Source organism: Dendrobates tinctorius, unplaced genomic scaffold (assembly GCF_039654945.1).
Source record: "Dendrobates tinctorius isolate UK_male_01 unplaced genomic scaffold, ASM3965494v1 ptg000067l, whole genome shotgun sequence".
Taxonomy (NCBI): domain Eukaryota; kingdom Metazoa; phylum Chordata; class Amphibia; order Anura; family Dendrobatidae; genus Dendrobates; species Dendrobates tinctorius.
Genome location: NW_027361735.1, coordinates 2,426,035 through 2,443,409, shown reverse-complemented (window position 1 = coordinate 2,443,409; position 17,375 = coordinate 2,426,035). Strand labels below are relative to the sequence as shown.

At 41.2% G+C, this 17,375-nt stretch overlaps 1 protein-coding gene across 2 annotated transcripts in view; it reads left to right on the top strand.

Annotated features, from left to right (window-relative positions):
- GABRG2 (gamma-aminobutyric acid type A receptor subunit gamma2) overlaps positions 1–17,375 on the top strand; it is a 273,840-nt gene that overhangs the window by 121,232 nt on the left and 135,233 nt on the right. The gene's annotated exons all lie outside the window — the stretch shown is intronic.

Below are 17,375 nucleotides of genomic sequence, written 5' to 3'. Positions count from 1 at the left end.
GCAATGGCAAAAGACACCTGCTCATATTTTTTTTTGCAAACTGGTTGGGACTGTTTTGGGCCCCTTGTGGCATCTGTGGGAAAGGCATGAAAAGTACAGATTTCCTCACTGCCTTCATCTACATAGGGATTATATAACATAAGAACCATCTGACCATCATCTTGGAATTGTATTCTGGAGCGGAACTGTGATAATAAATCTGCCCCTAGTAAATTTACTGGACATGTGAGAGAGATTACAAACTGAGCAGTAACCTCGGGGAAAGGTCCCACAGGGATAAATTTGTAAAAATATATTTATTGGGTCTACCATCTACTCCGATTAAAACAGTGGCCTGTATGACAATCTCTCTGAAAGTGTCCGAGTCGGGCACAGCGCCAGCATTACAGACAAGAATTAGCAGGGAGGGGCTGAAGAGCAGGGCTCCCAGTCATAGGATTAGGAGATGAAGTCTGAGGGGGAGCCAGAGTTTGCTGTGTGCTCACAGCCGCGCTGTGCGCGATGGTGGGGGCTGCTGTTAGAGCAGGGGCTGTCACAGCTGCCACTGTTGATTTATTTCTCTATTTCCTTGCTGCTGCAGAGTGGGTTAAATTCTTCTGAAAACTTTTTATTACTTTCAATGCATAATCCGGAGTGGAATTCTCAATGTCAGGTCTAACAGACATTATCACCTCTTGCAATTCGGGTTTAAGGCCGGACATCAAAGCTGCCACAAAAAGATGTGTATGGACTTTATTATAGAGTGAGAATCCCAGATCTCTAAATACTACCATAAGACGCCCATAGAACTTCTCGGCAGTCTCCCCCTTGGCCTGTGTGACATCTGTGAGAGAGATAGCTTGGTCCGCTAATCTATCTTTTGCCCAAACCTTTAAAGCATTGCAGAAATCAACACCACTCTCATAGGTTTCCCCATCCAGATTCACATTATATATTATGCCACCCTCAATAATTGGAAAATACCCCTCCCCAACTTTTACTTGAAGTATGTGTAATAGATCTCTTTGGGGAGTGGAATAAATCTCTCGATTTGCTGCCATTTGCCTGTAGAAAGTCATGGGGGAAGTCTCTGGATTGGGTAATTGATTGCAATGGGTGTCTATTTGGGATATGGTGAAGGAAGTATACTCATAACCACTAGCAATATTAGACATAGCGGGAACTGAGGCTGGCGGCGGCGGCTGATAATAGGTACCGTCAGCGTCTCCCAGTCTCCTGGTACAATTGTCATCTAGCAGGGAGACCTCTTCTTTCAAATCATTCTTAACTATTTGTCTGCCTGACACATCAGTCTCGATATCAGTTTCTTCTTTAATCACTTCCTCGATTCTCACACCACAATCACTTTCTTGAAACACAAAACATCCAGTCCTTGCCATAATAATAGACAATTTTTCCTTCTTCAACATAGCAGTAACAGAAACAATCAGAATTCACTTTCGCTGTTCTTCCTAACACCTTCGTCACACAATTCATATGCCAAGCCACAAAATTCTTCTTTTCCTTCCACGGATTCTCTCATTTAGAGCTAAATATCCTTACTTCAGTTGTGCACAGTACTGGCGGCCGTTTTATACTGCAATTCACGTATAACAATTTTTGATGATGTGGTGTAGATCTTTTGAAGGTAGCCTTTTGAGATCGGTGCAGAGAAGAGCATGGGCAATGATGCCTTTGGTATCATCATTAGCTGTCTTAGTACAGAATTTCCTAATACATACAGAAATACACCAAAGAACAAGTTTTAGTATCACATATGCAACAAGGATACAGGCAGCAATATGCAACAAGCTCTGTAAGCTATCCAACCCCCAATTCCCTTAATCCATAGGCTGGATTAAGAAAGGAGAAAGTGTCTGACCACCAACTGTCCTTATTACAATCATTGTCTTTATTGTATTGATCTCTGAGTCTTTGAATATCTTCTAACTTTAACTTTTAACTTCTACCAATAATAATATGGAAAATGCGAAAAACCAAAACATTATGTCCCCTTTATTTGGTAGTGGCTTGTTGGGTGCTGAGGTGGACTTGATAGGGACCGTCATACAAGGGTTCTAGTCCGTGCTTCCTGACATGCCTTTTCACGACTACCAAATCACCAGGCTTCAGATTATAACAGGTGTCGGTTTCTGCTGAATCTGGAAGGAAAGAAGAAACTAGAGCATGGGTGTTAGCAAGATTGTTACTAAAACACAGCAAGAAAGCACAAAATGACAAATTTGCAAAAAATACTCTGCAGTAAAAAACATGACAGTAATCAGCAAGTGCTGTATAACAAATACAGGGTATTTAGTCTATACGTTTTTTGCACAAAATGTATACCAAGCCGCTTCACCACGTCACGGTAACCCTTCACGAAGCAGTCCCTATCTAATGTATTTAAAACCTGAACATGTGAACAGTGTCTAAATGAACAGGATACAGACAGGCGCCTCCTAGTATATGGGCTTGTGGTGCAAGACAGCTCATTTATGTGCATGTCACACAGGAGAGGGGTGGGGTCTCCCAAACCATGCTAAGCACGGAAAAAACAGATTAAAAACATATGTGACATGCACAAGTGTGAACAAGTCGGTAAGACAATGTTCACACCACCCAATGGCTGAAACACAGCAAGAAAGTACAAAATGACAAATTTGAAAAAAATACTCCGCAGTAAAAAACATGACAGTAATCAGCAAGTGCTGTATAACAAATACAGGGTATTTAGTCGATACGTTTTGGGTGCCAGCTGTCGAGGTAGCTATTTAGGGAGGGCTAAATTAACCCTTCACGGTTGATCCAGTGATTTCCAAATTAATCCACAGGGTGTTGCTAGCAACTGGGAATGACCACACAGAGACGGGGGTCTCTATACGGGAGGATCGAGACAGATCACTAGCCCCCTTTATTTTAGTCACTTGTTTTTATAATATTTTGCTTAATTATGCAAAGTTCTCAACTACCAATAGCATCATTTCACTTTATAAGCCAATAATATTGCAAGAAAACCGGAAACTACATATATGTCCATATCCAAATAGCATAGAAAGTAGTATAATGGCATATTCTTCAGAGTTCTACACCCCCGGTTCCCTTATCTTGCACCTGATGGGAACAGTCTGGTTTCTTGACAGCCTGAACTTTTTCATCCTAATTACAAAATTTTATCTTACAGCAACAAAAATGGAGAAACGAAACCTTCAGAGAATGGAGAAAATGAAACTTCAGCTCTGATTTTAGTTTTAACCCTTCACACAGCAACTTGAAGATAGTAATGCATTATTGACTCATGTGATCAAAATCACCTTAATATACTATTATTATTGTGTTGGAACTTGTGCTGTACCTTTGCAATCACCTGGGGCAAAATGCCCAGTTTTATTCCAGCAACAACTCTTGGGATCAGAGTCAGTACTTGTAGTAGTGTTTGCCAGCCTTAGGGCAGGTGTAGACAGTCGTAAATTCTCTCATCCGAGAGAATCGGGTTGATTATGCAAATGACACTCTGATCAAACACTGATCAGAGTGTGAGCATAGTGTGCTCCACTTCTCTTGGATGAGGAGAAGATGGAGAAACAAAAATTCCTCCTCTCCATGTCATCCGAGTGAGATTTGATGATTTTCACTGACTCATTGAGTTGAATGGCCATGTGCGATCTGAATATTGGATCAAAATCAGGCATCCTGCAACTTTTTTCCTTGGACAGATAATGGCAGAGGAAAAACTGGAACATGAACATGGCCTGGCTAATAGCATAAGATTGGTCCGTATGCGATCTGATGTATTGTGAAATCGGACTCGGACTGAAAATTTGCTCGCCTCCATCTGTCCGTAATAACATGGCTACCAGATCTGGCATTACTAAGGAAATATGATTACGTTCACCAGACCTGTTTTTTGTGAAATTTTGCCAAAATTTATGTTATGCTCTTATAGGTGCCTACATAAACATTGGTATAAAAAAGCATCTTTGTGCCTATGTTTGTATTTTGAAATTATAGCATGAATGTTGAATGGAAATCCCTTTATCATGGTAAGCTTATATCATTCCTATTCTGAGATCAAAGTATAAATCTAAATATTTCATTAAAATAAATTAAATATAAAGTAATGTTAAGAAACCCATTTTTTAAAATACATATAGAGTAATTTAACCCCATATATAAAAACCCTATAACCTTCAGCATATGCACGCTATGTACACTAATTTTAGGTAAAAAAAAAATCCAAAAGTCAGAATGATCTTCTATTGTTTTTTTCTTACATGTAGAAACTGGAACTTTCCATGCAAAAAGAAATCTATAGAGGGTTAAAAAAGGACATTTTGTTGTAATGTATAATTCTAGAAGCATGAAATAATGCATTAAACATTTTAAGTGCTGCTGAGATAAAACTTTATATGGAAAGGTTGTGCTAATCCCTGTCCCACCTTTGACTTATTGAGATAGCTCTGTGCTGAAAAGAAAGTTCAGATGAGTCCAGTAAAAAGTGATTTATATAAATTCATTGCCTACAAGAAATTTTGTGCTTTCATTTTTCCTCTCCTTCTAAGAGCCATACATTTTTCTTTTTCCATAGACATGTGAGGGCTAAGCTGCACTTTTGAATGACACTGTCCATTTTACCATACAAGTGACTAAAAAAGGGAAAAAGATGGTGTCTTCTTCACTTCCGATCATGGGCACTGCGCCTCTCTCAAGCCAAGACACGTAAACTTGGCTTCAGAAGATCGATGCAGTGAGGGAAAGAAGCTGCGTGCATGCGTGACATATGTATAACGCTGGCAAAGATGCAGGCGCTTCTAAGTCATGTTATCACACCTAAAGGGGCGTGATTACATGCTAAGTGAGCCAACTATTCTGGGACACTAAATACCCCATCGCCTAGTCAAAGCCTATATTTACATATCCTAAACAGACTTTAGAAATACATTACATGTGTAATGTAATAAGGAGACTGTTAGGCAGGGAACCAAGCTATGTAGATAAAACTGCTGGTGGTTTTGGGGGCACAGAGGATCTGACAGGTTCCTTTAACCCCTTCACTACCAAGGGTGGTTTGCACGTTAACTCCCGGGCCAATTTTTACAATTCTGACCACTGTCCCTTTATGAGGTCATAACTCTGAAACGCTTCCATGGATCCTGATGACTCTGACAATGTTTTCTCAGGACATATTGTACTTCATGTTAGTGGTAAAATTGCATTCAAATAACTTGCGTTTATTTGTGAAAAAAACGGAAATTTGGCGAAAATTTTGAAAATTTCGCAATTTTCCAACTTTGAATTTTTATGCCCTTAAATCACAGGGATACGGCACACAAAAAACTTAATAAATAACATTTCCCACATGTTTACTTTACATCAGCACAATTTTGGAACCCAAATTTTTTTTTGTTAGGAAGTTATAAGGGTTAAAAATTGACCAGCGATTTCTCATTTTTGCAACACCATTTTATTTTTAGGGACCACATCACATTTGAAGCCACTTTGAGGGGTCTATATGATAGAAAATACCCAAAAGCTACACCATTCTAAAAACTGCACCCCTTAAGGTGCTCAAAACCACATTCAAGAAGTTTATTAACCCTTCAGGTGCGTCACAGGAATTTTTTGAATATTTAAAAAAAAATGAACATTTAACTTTTTTTCACAAAAAAAATACTTCAGGTTCAATTTTCTTTATTTTACCAAGGGTAACAGGAGAAATTGGACTGCAAAAGTTATTGTGCAATTTGTCCTGAGTACGCTGATACCTGATATGTGGGGGGAACCACTGTTTCGGCGCATGGCAGACCTCAGTAGGGAAGGAGCGCCGTTTGACTTTTTCAATGCAAAATTGGCTGGAATTCAGATTGGACGCCATGTCACGTTTGGAGAGCCCCTGATGTACCTAAACAGTGGAAACCCCCCTAATGACCCCATTTTGGAAACTAGACCCTCCAAGGAACTTATCTAGATATGTGGTGAGAACTTTGAACCCACAAGGGCTTCACAGAAGTTTATAACATACAGCGGTACAATTAAAAAATCATATTTTTTCCACAAAAATTATCTTTTCACCCCCAATTTTTATTTTTCCAAGGGTAACAGGACCCTAAAAGTTATTTTGCAATTTGTCCTGAGTACGCTGATACCCCACACGTGGGGGTAAACCACTATTTGGGTGCATGGCAGAGCTCGGAAGGGAAGCAGCGCCATTTGACGTTTTTGGCTAGAATTGAGATCGGACACCATGTCGTGATTGGAAAGCCCCTGATGTACCAAAACAGTGGAAACCCCCCACAAATGACACCATTTTGGAATCTAGATCCCCCAAGGAACTTATCTAGATGTGTGGTGAGAACTTTGAACCCACAAGGGCTTCACAGAAGTTTATAACATATAGCCGTACAATTAAAAAATCATATTTTTTCCACAAAAATGATCTTTTCACCCTCAATTCTTATTTTTCCAAGAGTAACAGGACCGTAAAAGATATTGTGCAATTTATCCTGAGTGCGCTGATACCCCACATGTGGGGGTAAACCACTATTTGGGCGCATGGCAGAGCTCGGAAGGGAAGCAGCACCATTTGACGTTTTTGGCTGGAATTGAGATCGGACACCATGTCACGTTTGGAAAGCCCCTGATGTACCTAAACAGTAGAAACCCCCACAAATGACACCATTTTGTAAACTAGACCCCCCAAGGAACTTATCTAGATGTGTGGCGATCACTTTGAACCCCCCAGTGCTTCACAGAAGCTTATAACGCCCGGGCGTGAAAATAAAAAAATCGTATTTTTTCCACAAACATCATCTTTTAGTCCCCATTTTTTTTATTTTCCCAAGGGTAACAGGAGAAATTGGACCCCAAAAGTTGTTGTCCAATTTGTCCTGAGTACGCTGACACCCCATATGTGGGAGAAAACTACTGTATTGGGACACGTCGGGGCTTGGAAGGGAAGTAGTGACGTTTTGGAATGCAGACTTTGATGGAATGGTCTGCGGGTGTCATGTTGCTTTTGGAGAGCCCCAAATGTACCTAAACAGTGGAAACCCCCACAAATGACCCCATTTTGGAAACTAGACCCCCTGAGGAACTTATCTAGATGTGTGGTGAGCACTTTGAACCCCCAAGGGCTTCACAGAAGTTTATAATGCCCAGGCATGAAAATAAAAAAATCGTATTTTTTCCACAAACATGATCAGTTAGTCTCCAATTTTTTTTATTTTACCAAGGGTAACAGGAGAAATTGGACCCCAAAAGTTGTTGTCCAATTTGTCCTGAGTACGCTGATACCTCATATGTGGGAGAAAACTACTGTATGGGCACACGTCGGGGCTCGGAAGGGAAGTAGTGACGTTTTGGAATGCAGACTTTGATGGCATGGTCTGCGGGTGTCATGTTGCTTTTGGAGAGCCCCTAATGTACCTAAACAGTGGAAACCCCCCACAAATGACAACATTTTGGAAACTAAACCCCCTAATGAACTTATCTAGATGTGTGGTGAGCACTTTGAACCCCCCAATGCTTCACAGAAGTTTATAACGACCGGGCGTGAAAATAAAAATATCGTATTTTTTCAACAAACATCATCTTTTAATCCCCATTTTTTTTATTTTCCCAAGGGTAACAGGAGAAATTGGACCCCAAAAGTTGTTGTCCAATTTGTCCTGAGTACGCTGATACCTCATATGTGGGAGAAAACTACTGTATGGGCACACGTCGGGGCTCGGAAGGGAAGTAGTGACGTTTTGGAATGCAGACTTTGATGGATTGGTTTGCGGGTGTCATGTGCGTTTGGAGAGCCCCTGATGTACCTAAACTATTGAAACTCCCCACAAGTGACCCCATTTTGGAAACTAGACCCCCCCATGGAACTTATCTAGATGTGTGGTGAGCACTTTGAACCCCAAGTGCTTCACAGAAGTTTATAACGCCTGGGCGTGAAAATAAAAAAATCATTTTTTTCCGCAAAAATGATATTTTTGCCCCCAATTTTTTATTTTCCTAAGGGTTACAGGAGAAATTGTTGTTTTGTAATTTGTCCTGAGTAGGCTGATACCCCATATGTGGGGGTAAAACACTGTTTGGGCGCATGGCAGAGCTTGGAAGGGAAGGAGCACCATTTGACTTTTTCAATGCAGAAATGGCTGGAATTGAGATCAGACGCCATGTTGTCTTTGGAGAGCACCTGATGTGCCCAAACAGTGGAAACCCCCCAATTATAACTCCAACCCTAACCCCAACACACCCCTAACCCTAATCTGAGCCCTAACCCTAACCCTAGCCCTAACCCTAGCCCTAACCCTAGCCCTAACCCTAACCCTAGCCCTAACCCTAATGGGAAAATGGAAATAAATGCATTTTCTTTTAGTTTTATTATTTTTCCCTAACTAAGGGGGTGATAACAGGGGGTTTGATTTACTATTTATGGCGGTTTTTATGTTTGGCGGCTGTCAGACGCTAAAAGACGCTTTTTATTGTAAAAATATTTTTTGCATCGCCACATATTGTGAGCTATAATTTTTCCGTATTTTGACCCACCGAGTCATGTGAGGTCTTATTTTTTGTGGGACGAGTTGACGTTTTCACTGGTACCATTTTCGGGCACGTGACATTTTTTGATCGCTTTTTATTCCGATTTTTGGGACGCAGAATGAACAAAAACCAGCGCTTCATGAATTTCTTTTGGGGGGGTGCGTTTACACCATTCCGCGTGCGGTAAAATTGATAAAGCGGTTTTATTCTTCGGGTCAGTACGGTTACAGCGATACCTCATTTAGGTCGTTTTTTTATGCTTTGTTGGTTTTTTGCAATGAAAACAATTTTATATAAAAAATAATTATTTTTCTATCGCTTTATTCTGCGAGCTATAACTTTTCTATTTTTTTGCGGATGACGCTGTATCGTGGCTCGTTTTTTGCGGGACAAGATGACGTTTTCAGTGGTACCATGGATATTTATATGCGTCTTTTTGATCGCGCGTTATTGCACTTTTTGTTCGGTGGTATGATAATAAATCATTATTTTTTGCTTCGTTTTTTATTTTTATTTTTTAAGGGGTTTGCTAAAGGGGTTAACTAATGGGACAGTTTTATAGAGCGGGTCGCTACGGACGCGGCAATACCTAATATGTGTACTTTTATTGTTTTTTGTTTTTTTTTATTTTGAAAAAATGGATTTATTGGGGAATATTTTTTTTTTTTTACTAATTTATTTAGCGATTTTTTTTAAAATTATTTTTAACACTTTTTTTTTTTTTTTTACTTTATTACCTTGTCCCAGGTGGGACATCACTGTCCTGTGACAGATCAGCGATCTGTCACAGGCAGTTCTGCAGACTTCCTCATGCCTGCGCTTTGCAGGCAGTGAGGAAGTCAGCTCCCTACAGGCCCCCGAAGGCCCCCGTCGCCATCTTGGATCCGGGGGCCTGTAGGGAAAGAGACCCCCGCAGCAGCGCTGCACATTGCGCTGCCGTGGGGGGCTCAGGGAAGCAAGGAGGGAGCCTCCTCCCTGCCGATGCTTCCCTTTAACCCCCGATACACCGCGATCGCGTTTGATCGCGGTGTACAAGGGGTTAACGTGTCAGGGGCGGTCTGTGACCGCCCCTGATACATTGTGCGGGGTGTCAGCTGTGATAATCAGCTGACACCCGGCCGCGATCAGCGGCGCTCACCACGTGGGCGCCGCTGATCGCTGGGACGTAATATTCCGTCCATGGTAATTAGGTGCAGGGTCACATGGACGGCATATTACGTCCATTGTAGGTAAGGGATTAAAAGATATACCTAGAATACAGGATTTGACATAAAGTATGTAAAGCAATAGTAGTAGCCTTGAACAGCTATGGGATCTGATATGTTTCCTTTAATGTCCTGTAATAATATATAAATTAATAATATTGTACCTACTCAATACAAATTACTACAAAAATTTACAAAGAGCCTTCAATTAGAGGTAGCAATACTAAATGCCTTATATTGACTTTTTAACAATTTTTTCCACAAGCCTCAATTTGTTGGCACATCAGCTCTATATTCACAGATGGAAAAATGAAGCATATCAAGAAAGAACACTATCCCTACTGTGAAACATGGAGGAGGCTCTGTTATGTTCTGGGGCTGCTTTGCTGCATAAGGCACAGGGTGTCTAGAATCTGTACAGGGTACAATAAAATCTCAATACTATCCAGGGATTCTAGAGAGAAATGTGCTGCTCAGTGTCAGAAAGCTTGGTCTCAGTCGCAGGTCATGGGTCTTGCAACAGGATAATGACCCAAAACACACAGCTAAAAACACCCAAGAATGGCTAAGAGGAAAACATTGGACTATTCTGAAGTGGCCTTCTATGAGCCCTGACCTAAATCCTATTGAGCATCTTTGGAAAGAGCTGAAACATGCTGCCTGGAAAAGGCGACCTTCAAACATGAGATAGCTGGAGCAGTTTGCTCTTGAGGAGTGGGCCAAAATACCTGTCAAGAGATGCCGAAGTCTCATTGACAGTTACAGGAATCGTTTGATTGCAGTGATTGCTTCAAAGGGTTGAGCAACAAAATATTAAGCTAAGTGTACCATCATTTCTGTCCAGGCCTATTTCATGAGTTTTAGTTTTTTTTAAATTCTGTGGAAGCATGGTTGAAAAGCAATGTCTGACTTTCATTTGTTCATTTTCATAGATTTTTGATTTACTATTACTTATGTCAGATTCAAGTTATTTCTGTGACCATTGTGGGTTTTTCTGTCATTAAACGAAGGGGTACCCACAATTTTGACCACGTGTGTAGCAATCCTAAAAGTCAATTTTGAGTATTTAGCAAACTTTTCCCCATATTTCTCCTGTCAGATGCCTCTCAGGCAGTCAAATTAGACTTCTTGATTTACAATTATGAGAGGCAAATATCCCAAAACGTGTCTGCAAGTGGAGTTTCTAGTTTAGCTTCTTTTCCTAAGTCATGTGGCAAAGCTCTTGAAAGGGGCGATATTGACTTTTAGAATTGTTGCATCCAATACTTGGCACAAGAGTTCCTGTCCTATTTCTTTCTGAAGAGGATATTTGCATACTTAAATTCCCAGAGGAGTATTGCATGGCCTATAAGTTTCCTTACCAGTGACATAAAAAGCATTGTAGAAGTCAGAGTAAGGTTGCTAACAATTGCTCACCGGGAATCTGGTTTTGGCAGGTTGCAATGAGTGAAGGATGAACAGGAGAGACAATGGTGTAAAGTTATACTAGATTTTCAATCAAACATGGCTATCAGGCTATGTCTGCTCTTTTATAAACTTGCATTGGATGCTGAACTGAGATCATTGATATATTGATTATAATGGTCTGTTATGCTGTAAAACGCTGCCCATAAAGCATTGAAATATTTCCTGTATAGCTCTAGTAAATCTCTCTGTTGAGCTTTACAATGCAGGCAAATATGGATGATTATTAGTATTGTAGTTTTACATGTAGAGAAGATATATACCTAGCATAAAATATTTAGTACACTCTTAGCTGAGCCTTCATAAAACAATATGGCCAAAACCCATAAAAAGAATTGATTAATTTAGAAAAAGATCATTTTTAAATTTCCTTTTAGAAAGTTATAGGTATTGTAGGGGAATTCCTCATTCAGAAGCTCGTCACATTGAAGTTGAGTGCATCTTTAACCCCTTCCTGACATCCGACGTACTATCCCGTCCACGGTACCCGGGCCCGTATGACCGTGGACGGGATAGTACGTCTACCGCGATCAGCGGCGCCCACGTGGTGAGCGCCGCTGATCGCGGCCGGGTGTCAGCTGATTATCACAGCTGACACCCGGCACTATGTGTCAGGGGCGGTCACGGACCGCCCCCGACACGTTAACCCCTTGCACACCACGATCAAACATGATCGTGGTGTACCGGGAGTTAAAGGGAAGCATCGGCAGGGAGGGGGCTCCCTCCGTGCTTCCCTGAGCCCCCCACGGCAGCGCAATGTGCAGCGCTGCTGCGGGGGGCTCCTATCCTCCAGGCCCCCGAATCCAAGATGGCGACGGGGGCCTTCGGGGACCTGAGGAAGCTGGCTTCCTCAGTGCCTGCAAAGCGCAGGCAAGAGGAAGTCTGCTTCAATGCCTGTGACAAATTGCTGATCTGTCACAGTGACCTGTGATGTGACAGATCAGCGATCTGTCACAGGACAGTGATGTCCCACCTGGGACTATGTAATAAAGTAAAAAAAAAATTTAAAAAAATGTAAAAATAAATTAAAAAAAATCGCCAAATAAATTAGTAAAAAAATATTCCCCAATAAATAAATTTTTTGAAAATAATAAAAAAAAAACAATAAAAGTACACATATTAGGTATCGCCGCGTCCGTAATGACCCGCCCTATAAAACTGTCCCATTAGTTAACCCTTTTAGCGAACCCCTTAAAAAATAAAAATAAAAAACGAAGCAAAAAATAATGATTTATTATCATGCCGCCAAACAAAAAGTGTAATAACGCGCGATCAAAAAGACGCATATAAATATCCATGGTACCGCTGAAAACGTCATCTTGTCCCACAAAAAACGAGCTGCCACACAGCATCATCAGCGAAAAAATAAAAAAGTTATAGCTCACAGAATAAAGCGATGCAAAAATAATTATTTTTTATATAAAATAGTTTTCATTGCATAAAACTGACAAAAACATAAAAAAACGACCTAAATGAGGTATCGCTGTAACCGTACTGACCCGAAGAATAAAACCGCTTTATCAATTTTACCGCACGCGGAACGGTGTAAACGCACCCCCCAAAAGAAATTCATGAAACGCTGGTTTTTGTTCATTCTGCGTCCCAAAAATAGGAATAAAAAGCGATCAAAAAATGTCACGTGCCCGAAAATGGTACCAATAAAAACGTCAACTCGTCCCGCAAAAAATAAGACCTCACATGACTCAGTGGGTCAAAATACGGAAAAATTATAGCTCTCAAAATGTGGTGATGCAAAAACTATTTTACAATAAAAAGCGTCTTTTAGCGTGTGACAGCCGCCAAACATAAAAACCGCCTTAAATAGTAAGTCAAACCCCCCGTTATCATCCCCTTAGTTAGGGAAAAATAATAAAACTAAAAAAAAAGTATTTATCTCCATTTTCCCGTTAGGGTAAGGCTGTGTGCACACGCTGCAGATTAGGTGCGGATTCATCCGCGCGGATTTTGTAAAATCCGCAGGTGAAACCGCAGGTCAAAAGACCTGCGGTTTTACCTGCAGATTGCTCTGCGGTTTTGTCCTGCAGTTTTTCATCTCCTCATTAGAGGAGATGGCAAACCGCAGGAGAATCCGCAGAAAGAATTGACATGTTAATTCTTTCTGCGGATTGAAAACCGCAGATAATCCACTCGGAAAATTCCGCACCGTCTGCACTGCGGTTTTTGATTCCCATAGGGAATCATGGTACTGGGGTCCGCAGCAGCCAAAACCACTGCGGAACCGCAGCAAAATCCGCAGCGTGTGCACACAGCCTTAGGGCTAGGGTTAGGGTTAGGGCTAGGGTTAGGGCTAGGGTTAGGGCTAGGGTTAGGGTTAGGGCTAGGGTTAGGGCTAGAGTTAGGGCTAGGGCTAGGGTTAGGGCTAGGGTTAGGGCTCAGATTAGGGTTAGGGGTGTGTTGGGGTTAGGGTTGGAGTTATAATTGGGGGTTTCCACTGTTTGGGCACATCAGGGGCTCTCCAAATGCAACATGGCGTCTGATCTCAATTCCAGCCAATTCTGAGTTGAAAAAGTCAAATGGTGCTCCTTCCCTTCCAAGCTCTGCCATGCACCCAAACAGTGTTTTACCCCCACATGTAGGGTATCAGCCTACTCAGGACAAATTGCAAAACAATTTTTGGTGTCCAATTTCTCCTGTTACCCTTAGGAAAATAAAAAATTGGGGGCAAAAATATCATTTTTGTGGAAAAAAATGATTTTTTTATTTTCACGTCCGAGTGTTATAAACTTCTGTGAAGCACTTGGGGGTTCAAAGTGCTCACCACACATCTAGATAAGTTCCGTGGGGGGTCTAGTGTCCAAAATGGGGTCACTTGTGGGGAGTTTCAATAGTTTAGGTACATCAGGGGCTCTCCAAACGCACATGACACCCGCAGATCATTCCATCAAAGTCTGCATTCCAAAACATCACTGCTTCCCTTCCGAGCCCTGACGTGTGTCCATACAGTAGTTTTCTCCCACATATGGGGTGTCAACGTACTCAGGCCAAATTGGACAACAACTTTTGGGGTCCAATTTCTCCTGTTACCCTTGGGAAAATGAAAAAATTGGGGACTAATTGATCATGTTTCTGGAAAAAATACGATTTTTTTATTTTCATGCCCTGGCATTATAAACTTCTGTGAAGCCCTTGGGGGTTCAAAGTGCTCACCTCACATCTAGATAAGTTCCTTAGTGGGTCTAGTTTTCAAAATGGGGTCATTTGTGGGGGGTTTCCACTGTTTAGGTACATTAGGGGCTCTCCAAAGGCAACATGACACTCGCAGACCATTCCATCAAAGTCTGCATACCAAAACGTCACTGCTTCCCTTCCGAGCCCCGACGTGTGCCCATACAGTAGTTTTCACCCACATATGGGGTATCAGCATACTCAGGACAAATTGGACAACAACTTTTGGGGTCCAATTTCTCCTGGTACCCTTGGGAAAATAAAAAAATGGTGACTAAAAGATCATGTTTGTGGAAAAAATACGAATTTTTTATTTTCACGCCCGGGCGTTATAAACTTCTGTGAAGCACTGGGGGGTTCAAAGTGCTCACCACACATCTAGATAAGTTCCTTGAGGGGTCTAGTTTACAAAATGGTGTCATTTGTGGGGGGTTTCCACTGTTTAGGTACATTAGGGGCTCTCCAAAGGCAACATGACACCCGCAGACCATTCCATCAAAGTCTGCATTCCAAAACGTCACTACTTCCCTTCCGAGCCCCGACGTGTGCCCATACAGTAGTTTTCTCCCACATATGGGGTATCAGCATACTCAGGCCAAATTGGACAACAACTTTTGGGGTCCAATTTCTCCTGGTACCCTTGGGAAAATAAAAAAATGGTGACTAAAAGATCATGTTTGTGGAAAAAATACGAATTATTTATTTTCACGCCCGGGCATTATAAACTTCTGTGAAGCACTGGGGGGGTCAAAGTGCTCACCACACATCTAGATAAGTTCATTAGGGGGTCTAGTTTCCAAAATGGTGTCATCTGTGGGGGGTTTCCACTGTTTTGGTACATCAGGAGTTTTCAAAACGCGACATGGTGTCCGATCTCAATTCCAGCCAAAAACGTCAAATGGCGCTGCTTCCCTTCCGAGCTCTGCCATGCGCCCAAATAGTGGTTTACCCCCACATGTGGGGTATCAGCGTACTCAGAACAAATTGCACAATAACTTATATGGTTCTGTTACCCTTAGAAAAATAAGAATTGAGGGTGAAAAGATCATTTTTGTGGAAAAAATATGATTTTTTAATTGTATGGCTTTATGTTATAAACTTCTGTGAAGCCCATGGGGGTTCAAAGTTCTCACCACACATCTAGATAAGTTCCTTAGGGGGTCTAGTTTCCAAAATGGTGTCATTTGTGGGGGATTTCCACTGTTTTGATACATCAGGGGTTTTCCAAACGCGACATGGTGTCCGATCTCAATTCCAGCCAAAAACGTCAAATGGCGCTGCTTCCCTTCCGAGCTCTGCCATGCGCCCAAATAGTGGTTTACCCCCACATGTGGGGTATCAGCGTACTCAGGACAAATTGCACAATAACTTTTAGGGTCCTGTTACCCTTGGAAAAATAAGAATTGAGGGTGAAAAGATCATTTTTGTGGAAAAAATATGATTTTTTAATTGTATGGCTGTATGCTATAAACTTCTGTGAAGCCCATGGGGGTTCAAAGTTCTCACCACACATCTAGATAAGTTCCTTAGGGGGTCTAGTTTCCAAAATGGTGTCATTTGTGGGGGGTTTCCACTGTTTTGGTACATCAGGGGTTTTCCAAACGCGACATGGTGTCCGATCTCAATTCCAGCCAAAAACGTCAAATGGCATTGCTTCCCTTCCGAGCTCTGCCATGCGCCCAAATAGTGGTTTACCCCCACATGTGGGGTATCAGCGTACTCAGGACAAATTGCACAATAACTTTTAGGGTCCTGTTACCCTTGGGAAAATAAAAATTGGGGTGAAAAGATCATTTTTGTGGAAAAAATATGATTTTTTAATTGTACCGCTGTACGTTATAAACTTCTGTAAAGCCCTGGTGGGTTCAAAGTTCTCACCACATATCTAGATAAGTTCCTTGGGGGGTCTAGTTTCCAAAATGGGGTCACTTGTAGGGTGTTTCCACTGTTTAGGTACATCAGGGACTCTCCAAACGTGACATGGCGTCCGATCTGAATTCCAGCCAATTTTGCATTGAAAAAGTCAAACGGCGCTCCTTCCATTCTGAGCTCTGCCATGCGCCGAAACAGTCGTTCCCCCCCACAAATCAGGTATCAGCGTACTCAGGACAAATTGCACAATAACTTTTGCAGTCCAATTTCTCCTGTTACCCTTGGTAAAATAAAAAAAATTGAACCTGAAGTATTTTTTTTGTGAAAAAAAGTTAGATGTTCATTTCTTTTTAAATATTCAAAAAAATTCCTGTGACGCACCTAATGGGTTAATAAACTTCTTGAATGTGGTTTTGAGCACCTTAAGGGGTTCAGTTTTTAGAATGGTGTCACTTTTGGGTATTTTCTATCATATAGACCCCTCAAAGTGGCTTCAAATGTGATGTGGTCCTAAAAATAAAATGGTGTTGTAAAAATGAGAAATCGCTTGTCAACTTTTAACCCTTATAACTTCCTAACAAAAAAAAATTTTGGTTCCAAAATTGTGCTGATGTAAAGTAAACATGTGGGAAATGTTACTTATCAAGTTTTTTGTGTGCCGTATCTCTGTGATTTAAGGGCATAAAAATACAAAGTTGGAAAATTGCGAAATTTTCAAAATTTTTGCCAAATTTCCATTTTTTTCACAAATAAACGCAAGTTATTTCAATGAAATTTTACCACTAACATGAAGTACAATATGTCACGAGAAAACAATGTCAGAATCACCGGGATCATTGGAAGCGTTCCAGAGTTATGACCTCATAAAGGTACAGTGGTCAGAATTGTAAAAATTGGCCCGGTCATGAATGTGCAAACCACCCTTGGGGGTGAAGGGGTTAAAATCAGTGCTCTATAGTTGATTATTAATGGGATCTTCTCACATTCGACATACAGGTAAAGATAAGCAGGTTAATTTATTATTTTATAGGAAAAGACGCAGTATAAGAACCCATTCACATTTAGTTCATTATTTATGACTAGCGTAAACACTAAGCAAAGCTAAACGTATAATTTTAATTGAAGCTGTGGCGAAAG